Raw genomic sequence first — 9,118 nt, forward strand, 5'->3', positions numbered from 1 at the left:
AATATGTGATCACACTATGAATACCATCTCTATTGGTGTCTTGGTGTCACTTGGATCTGCAGCTTCCCTGGTGTGCACATAGGCCTGTGTCATAACTTCCACTGGACAGACACACCAAAATTTATGTAATTACTATAACTGGACATTTTTGTTTCTCTAATATTTACACACTCTAAGAAACACCTTTGTACCTCTCTGTGGTGTAATTATTTCCTTAGAATAAAGTCCTAAAAATGTATCGCAAGGTCTAAGAGGTTATGAGCAAGTTCAAGGCTTCACAGCACTGCGCTGGAGGAGTCTCCGTCACATCCTGCTCACAGACAAACTGCTCTGGGTAGTCCGTGCCCCACCTGCAGCTTTCAGCACCAGTGAAGCAGCCAGTTTGCCCCACTCAACACGCCTGCCCAGTCGGGGGCCTTTGGGTCGTTGGGCAGCTGAGGCAGGACCTGGAATTCAAATATTCTCTTGGCACCACAGGGGCAATTTGCACTATCCTTTTCTTGAGGGATATTGTCATCAGGGATCCAGATGGGGGCACATCCCTGTCATATCTGAGAGTGTCTTCTGGTTCCAGGGCTATTTTAATGTCACCCTTCTGGAAGATTGTGTTTTCCCTGACTCGCTCTGATTTGCCCTGGAACCCAGCACTTCCTCGTGTGCTTCACCCACACTCCCGATAGACAAGCTCTGATTCAACTTCTGTTTGCAAAACCTCAGGTGTAATCTCATCTTCTGTTCCTAGGACAATTTCAAGTTCTGGAAAGAAGAAATTGTGGACTGGAACTGTATTGTCCGAATTATCTGACTGTGTACAGCCCTGCTTATGTATGATCTCCAGTCCGCAGTCCGGTGCCCATTACTGCAGTAACGTGCCTGGTGGCATCCAGAGCGTGTCTGGGGCCCAAGCAACCGCAGACCCTGCGGAGATGAGCCGCAGACCTGAGCTGGATTCTCGTGGATTCTCCCATCTCCGCAGGGCGGGGCCTGAGAAGGTGGCTCATGTGAGTAAAAGTAAAAGTCATTTTTCCTGGGTTGCTGATTTCCAAAAATGCTCGGGGCTGTTCAGCAGGTGGCACGGGGACGTGGAAACCAAAAGTACTTAGGTGTGAGGCCAGGCAGGGGCGTCTACAACTCATAGCAGTGCGCTGGCCAGCTGCAGGTGGTTACCCAAACTTAGTCCAGACAACTTGCTGGGAGCTGCTGGCCCGCGGCGCCGTACCCTCAGAGTTCCAGCCCCGCCCTGCGAATTCCAGCACGCCCTTGGACCGCCCCTACCGGGTCCCGCCCCGCTCCGTAGCCCTCGGCCAGATTTACTGTATTCTGAGACTGGTCGTAGATGAAATGCGTTACCTGCCATCGCACGTCTGTTCTCTTCAGTTCTGACCTTACTCACGCATCGTTCTGTCTGAGAGACACGGGGGCCCAGGTGGAAGCAGCGAACCGTGCTCGCTGCTGCGGCGCGTTCCCCGTTCTGAGTTCACACCCGGCACTACTCTAGTGCGCCTCCCACAGGTCCCACGGGTTGTTTGCAGTGCGGGGCTGGAGCGAGTAAGGCTTCTGTGAACGTTCTTGTGCGTGTCTTTTGATGAACCCACGTACATATTCCCTCAGATGCATGTCCCAGTTCACAGGGCAGCCATGTGCTCGCCCCCACGGGTAAAACACATCTCTGCAGTGGCCGGAGCAGGTCTCACCCCCTGAGTCCCAGGGGTGGCCACACCCTCGCTGATCCGCGGGGGTGCCGGCCTGCTGGTTCCAGCCCACTGAGGGGTGAACGAGTTTCTCTGGCGGTCGGTGACCGAAGTTGTGCGTATTTTCCTCTGCCCACTGACTACATGGATATCCTCGCATCTGAAGTGTCTGTCCTTTTCTATTATTAAAAATTAATTTCCCTGGCTGGTGTGGCTCAGTGGATTTAGTGCCGGCCTGTGAACCAAAGCGTTGGTGGTTCGATTTCCAGACAGGGCACATGCCTGGGTTGCAGGCCAGGTCCAGGTTGGAGCCGTGTGAGAGGCAACCACACATTGATGTTTCTCTCCTTCCCTTCCCCTCTCTAAGAAACAAACAAACAAACAAACAAACAAATAAAATCTAAAAAAACCCCAAAAATGGATTGTTCTTTTTCTTATGGTGCTGTACTCCAGACGTGGTGTTTCTGTCTCTAGCTCATCTGTCCTCTCTGACACAGTTTGTGTCTTACCTTCTCCTACTCTTCATGTGGATTCATTTTATGAACAGAAGATCTTGATTTTAATGAAGTCCAATTTATCAAGTGATTACTTAGTTTTTTGGTGGTTAGTGCTTTTTGTGCCCTTTTAAGGATTTTTTGTTTAATCTCAAATCCTATGTTTTCTTCTGGGAGATTTATGGTCTCACCATTCACATTAGTTATAACCCATTTTGAATTCTTGTTTGTATTTGGTGTGAGGTGATTCATTTTCCGCACGGGTGTTCCATTACCTGGCACTATGTAGAGAAAAACCATTCTTCTCCATGTAGTTGCAGTGGTGTCTTTTGGGAAATTAGGTGGCCATATACGTGTGGGTCTGTCTGGTCTCTCTGCCTGGTCCCTTAGATTGTTTGTCCTTAAACCAACATTGTACTGTTTTATTACTGTTATCTTACACATAAGCATTATTCTCTAGGTAAAATTATGTAGTTATTCCAGGTCCTTTGACAACATCCAGCAAGTAAATCTGCAGGAAAAAAAAAAAGAAAAGAAAAAAAAAGAAAAAAGAAAAAAAGAAGATAACTTGTTGGGAGTTTGATTTTGATTTTGGTTGAAATGAATTTCTGCATCAACTGGGGGGAATTTACACTTTAAGAATATTGAGACATCCAAAGCAGCAGCATGTAAAAGGTCTGAATTTATTTCAATATTCTTTAACTTATTTCAGCTGTGTTTTGAAGTTTTTAGTGCAAAGACCTTGCACACTTGTATCAAGTTGACTTCTGTGTATTTGGTCTTTCCTGACCCTTTCCTATCCAATTGCATCAAGGTTACCTCCACTTGGGTCCCGGACATGGCTGCTGACGTTGGCATCAGTGAGCAGAGAGTGTCTGCCTTGTGCAGGGCCCTGCACTGGATGCAGAGTGCAGAGCGGCACACAAGGGGAGCTGTGACTGAGTCTAGTGCAGGGGACAAATGTTAAGGATAAGTATTTAACCATTTTTTAAAGATTTTATTTACTTATTTTTAGAGATAGTGGAAGGGAGGGAGAAAGAGAGGGAGAGGAACATTGATAGGTTGCCTCTCATACACACCACAGTCAGGGACCATACCTGCAACCCAGGCATGTGCCCTCAGTGGAAACTGAACCGGTGACGATTCACTTTGCAGGATGATACCCAACCAATTGACCACCTGGCCAGGGTGGCTCCTTCATAGTTTTAAGTAACATGCTTATAATTCCCTCCCATGACTTCAAGGGGTCCATTTCCACCACTTATAAACTGTGGGATTTTGTCAAAACACATAACATCTCAGAGCTTCAGCACCCCCTTCAAATACAGTGAAATAACAGCACCCCGATGTTGGGACATATAAGTATCCAATCAAGTAAACACACCTATAGATGCCATGGAATCTGGGGGCTCCAGGCACATTCCCTATGATCCAAACTGAGTCCCTTTCTGGAACCATGTTAGAAATGTTTCAGAACACAGGAACTTGGATTCTACAATATTACTTTAATTGGCAAAAAATGATTCATTTCTAGCTGAATTAACAACTTCAAATAATTGCCCCTAAATATCACCAAAAATACTCGTTAAAAATCTAACAGGCCATCAGGCGTTGCCACATGACACAAAGCATTGGAAACAGCTACCATGATGAGATGTCAGCCTCTAACCCCACACCGACTATGGGCACCTAGAGGGAGAACAACACTGTGAGAGTGGAAACACAACGCCTTTTCCTCTGACAGGGAAACAGTATGGAAAGAGCGCCGAAGGTACTGCGCTGCCTCTTGAAGATGGAGGAAGCCAAAGATCAAGCTTAGCAGCTGGAGAAGCTAAGGACACGCATTCTGCCCTGGAGCCTCCAGGAGGATCTGGCCCTGCAGACATGAGCACTTCAGTCCAGTGAGACTGATCCTGAGACTTCCGCCTGCACAGCCGTGAGGCAGTCAGTGTGTGTTGTCTGCGGGACTGAGCTGGTGTCGCAGCTGCCAGAGAAAACTAACGCAGGTCGACAACCCTGAAAAAAAAAAACAACCCAGGTGCATGGTAATGGAAAATGTATGTAAATGAAATGCATTAGAGTTACTGAAGATGATCTCTAAATTGGACCTGAGTGACAGGTGCACCAACGGGACCCACGTCAGGGCCAACCCCTCAGGGAGGGGCAGACAGGATGAGAGATAATGCTCACCAGGTACAGGCAAGCCTGACTCCATCTAGTCAGAGGAGGAGCTGGCACAGGACTCCCCACCCTCCACCCTGGGCTCCTACCCAACTTTCCAGTCCCCACCCTTATACCTGTCAACAGTTTTGATTCAGGTTACCTTTTTTGGCTTAGTCCAATCAACTCTGTCTACCAAATATATTCATGATACAAATTACATAGTAAAGAATACCCATGCCTTGCAAAATCAAAGACAATGTCATTTAACTTCATAAATGCACTGGTTGTGTGAGGTTTCTAGGTAGAAGGTATGGAGTGACCACTAACACCAATAACAATCCACACTTTCAAGGCCCTTCTGATCTGTCAGCACTAGAGTTGTTGTCTCTTCTCAGAACAGTTCCTTCCCCCACTCCACAAAAAGCCCTCACGAAGCCCCTTTGTGGTCACACCTTCCCCCCCACACCTGACTTCTGGCAATAACAATGTATTCTGCACCTTCACAGTTTTCCGCAGGTGTTACCTGAATGGAGTGACTCAAATGTAATCTCTGAGACCAGTGTCTCTCAGACATAATGCCTCTGTGACCCAGACACCTCCTTAGGCACATCAGTGGTTCCAGCTTTGGTTACTGAGCAGCGTTCCATTGTCAGGAAATTTCTCACAACTCATCCATCAACTCACCTGATGGTGGACATTAGGGTTGTTTCCAGTTTGGAGCTATTACAAATAAAACAGCTATAAGCATTCATGTAATTTTCATGTCAGACCATAAGGTTTTTGCTTCTCTGGGATAAATGCCCAAGAGTGTGAATGCCAAGTCATAGGATAAGTGAATATTCAGTTTTATAAGAAACTTCCAAACTGTTTTCCAGAGTGCTGGACCATTTTGCATGTCCTCCAGTAATGTGTGGGAGGTCTGGTTTCTCAGCATCTTTGTTAACACTTAGTACTGTCTGTATTTTGTTAATTTTTAAAAAGATTTTATTTATTTATTTTTAGAGAGGGAAGGAAGGGAGAGAGAGAGAGAGAGAGAGAGAGAGAGAGAGAGACATCAATGTGCAGTTACCTGCAGGTCATGGCCTGCAACCCAGGCATGTACCCTGACTGGGAATCGAACATGCAACCCTTTGGTTTGCAGCCCACGCTCAATCCACTGAGCTATGCCAGCCAGGGCTTGTATTTTGTTAATTTTAATAATTCTATTAGATGCAAATTGATTTCTCTGTGGTTCTAGTTGCAGATCCCTAATGGCTAATGACACTGGGCATCTTTTCCTGTGCTTGTCTGCCAGCTATACTTCCTCTTTGTAAAGTGCTGCTCATCCTTTCCCTTTCTGTCCTCATTCTTTGCTTACTGTTTTACTTTGCTTACTATATACTCACCTGAGGATATGTCTACTGATTTTAAGAGAGGGAGGGAGGGAGGGAGGGAGAGAGAGAGAGAGAGAGAGAGAGAGAGAGAGAGAGAGAGAGAGAGAGAGAGAGAGAGAGAGAGAGGGAGAGAGAGAGAGGGAGGGAGAGAGAGAAGCATCAATCGGTTGCCTCCTCTATGCGCCCAGACCAGGGACTGAACCAACAGCCTTTGATGTAAGGGAGGACATTCCAATCAACTGAGCAATCCTGCCAGGGCTCTTACTGCTTACTTTTGAGAGATTTTCATGTTCTTATATACCCTGAATATCTACTTTTCATATAGTTGAACAATCAGGATACAAGTTTTATGTCAGGTATGTGATGTGCAAATATTTTCCCCCAAAGTTTTAAATCTTGACAAAGTGCAATTTATCAATGTTTTCCGTTAGGATTGTGTTTCTGATGTCACATCTCTAGGCTACTAATATTTTCTCCAGTGTCTTTTCTAGAAGACCTGTGGTTTTAGGTTTTACATTTAGATCCATTTTTAGTTAAATTTTATATAAGATGTGAGGTATAGTCCTAGACTTTTCTCCCCCTCCCCCGGCATATGAATGCCTAATTCTTCTACTATTTACTGACCCTATTCCACCCCCCTTTAATTGCTTTTATATCTTTGTCAAAAATCAGTTGGCCATATTTGTGTGGTTCTATTTCTAGTTTGTATTCTGTTCTACTGATTTTTGTCTATTCATTGGTCAATACTGTAGCTTTATAGTAATATTTAAAATTGAGTAGCAGGTCCTCCAACAATTTTTTCTTTTCAGAATTGTTTTGGATATTGTAGTTTGCTTTGCCTTTCTATAAAATTTTATTTAATTTATTGGAGTGACATAGGCTTACAAAACCATATGAGTTTCAAGTGTACAACTCAATAAAACATCATCTGCACACTGTATCATGTGCACATTTCCCAAAGTCTCCTTCTACCCCCATTTCTCCCAGTGCCTACCTCTACCTACCCCCTGCCACCCCTTCTCTCTGAATTAGCTTTTCTGTACCTTCAAAATTTTCTGCTGGGATTTTGACTGCAGTTGTGTTCAATCTGGAGATCAATTTAAGGAAAACTGATATCTTAAGTATATTTATACTGTATCTTCCAAATCACAATATAAATGTCTCCCCATTTATTTAGTTCTCCTTTAATTTCTTTCATTTGTTGTTTGTAGTTCATCATATGCATCATGCACATGTTTTATTAGATTCATCTCTAAACATTTCAAAGGAGGGGCAAATGGTGCTGGTTGTTAAACTTCAGTCCCCACTGTTAAGCTGGTGCACAGAAGCATGGCTTTTGTGTGTTGACTTTGATCCTACAACCTTTCCAACTTCAATGGTTAGTTCCAGGAGGTTTTTGGTTTTTGAGGGAGCTAAAGCCATCTCCCTAAACCTAACAACAAAAACAACAACAACATTATGATTGATGTGCCAAGCCAATGAATTTAGGAAACAGGGATGTAGTTCCTTTAGGTCTGTGCTTGCAGCAGCTGTGTGGTGTAAATGGGAGGTGAGTCTCCACAGGTGGGACACCTGTCAGGGGCATGGGTGGGAGGAGACATTTTGAAAATGTGCCGACACAAAGAGCAGCCCTCACAGACACATGCCAAACAAAGAGAGGAGGCTAACACACATGCGCGCATCTCCCACTTGTGGTAAAATGTTTCACATACTCTTGAAGAGAAGAGGAAGGAGTTGGTCCATGAACCACTAGCTTTTACAGGGTCTTAAAGTCTCTGCCTTATCTCTCTCACCCCAGTCTGTTCACTGTGGCATGGGAGGAAGCCAGCAGAGAACAGAGGGTCTATTTAATAATAACCCACATGTTATCTTGTCTCAATAACAGTGATGGTGACACAAAAGCATAGTGAGAAACACGAATGGAGCCTTTCTTTGGACAAGGCTCTCTACGAGGCGCTCTTTCAGTCTGTGTTATGAATCCTATGTCAATCCGTTCCTTTTCTTTCTCCCTGGCAGTGTTTCTGTGGCCCCTGCTCTTCTAGATCACACTGCAACTTCATAATTTCCTCTAAATAACTCTGAATAATTGTGGGCAGTGCAGGTCTGGAGGTGGATTGTGAGTGGGAGTAGAGGGACTCATGAGACTGCAGGGTAGAATAATATGGAAAGTCTAGGATGAGCTGGCATTTGGTGGGTGATGAGCCAAGGAGTATTTTCCAGCTGGGTTTCCCCATCAGCAGTGATCAAGGAGAGACGTCATAACTCGGAAAGGTGTTAAGGTGGTATTTTCCCTGAGGCTTTATGAAAGCAGCTGTTGGAACTGGTTGAAGAACATTTCTTTAAATTTTTTATGTGTTTTTTCTTGGATGTAACTATGACTCTTCATGCCCCTCCCCTTCTGGCAGCCCTGCCCTTCTGTTGTGACACGTGAGTACATGAAGTATATAAGTTACAGGAGACAACTGCTCTGACATCAACTACTCTGGAGGGCAATCAAGACCCATGGTGCCCAGGATCTTTGGTAAGGGGGCTCCAGCCCCAAGTCTCACTGATGTGTTATCACACCCTAATGTAACTCTGAACCTCAGACTGAATTCTTTTTCCTATTCAGTTCCTGGCTTCCCACCTCGTAATCACTCCATGTGATTTGTGACTTTATCACCATCTCTCTCCTGACCTGCAAATTTTAGAGTCTTAACTCTTCCCAGACGCTGCCCTACATTCCTCACCTGTCAAGTCCAGTCTCCTGGACCTCCACCCAGAGTCAATCTCAAAATCACTTGGAGCTGTTCCCAGCTCTGATGACCAGATGGTACACTCTCACCATCATTCTCACTCTGCTTCTCATTTCCTTCTGCTTCTTCGCTGCAGTTTTCACATTTGAACTCCTGGGCTCATACTTGGACTCACAGGTGAGAACAGGTGAGGGGAGGAGGGAGGCAACAACACTGTAAATAGGGGTGGGAGTTCCCAAAGGTCTTGGACTGGTCCTGGAGTCCAAGGCAGCTCTGACTCCCCCAGCCAAGGTGGCTGTGGATGTGCCAGCTGGTGCTCAGGCATAGGGGCCCCTACAAACCCTTAGAGCAGTGCTATGCTGAGGGAAACATCCTTCCCTTAAACTGGCCCACTTCTGTAGCTCCAGCTGCATCTCCTGGCCCTGCTTCAAGCACGGTTTCCCCAAGTCCTTGAGCTCTCAGAGTAGGTTGTTGGGAGGCTGAAGGTCTAGGGCATGAAGCCAAAGGATGTACACCAGGTTCTGTGCCCAAGTTAGGGGCTTGTTCCAGTGCAGGCTCAGGGAGGAAGGGACTCTGGGTGATGCTTTGTCATCAGTGTTCCATCCGCATGAGCGAGGCTTGCTGCGCTCACTAACCCTTCCTGTTGGGTAACTACATTTCTC

At 45.6% G+C, this 9,118-nt stretch overlaps 1 pseudogene; it reads right to left on the bottom strand.

Annotated features, from left to right (window-relative positions):
• Positions 1 to 247: 247 nt before the first annotated feature.
• Positions 248 to 1,357, bottom strand: LOC114511462 (annotated as a pseudogene).
• Positions 1,358 to 9,118: the final 7,761 nt, after the last annotated feature.

This window comes from Phyllostomus discolor, chromosome 12 (genome assembly GCF_004126475.2).
Source record: "Phyllostomus discolor isolate MPI-MPIP mPhyDis1 chromosome 12, mPhyDis1.pri.v3, whole genome shotgun sequence".
NCBI lineage: Eukaryota > Metazoa > Chordata > Mammalia > Chiroptera > Phyllostomidae > Phyllostomus > Phyllostomus discolor.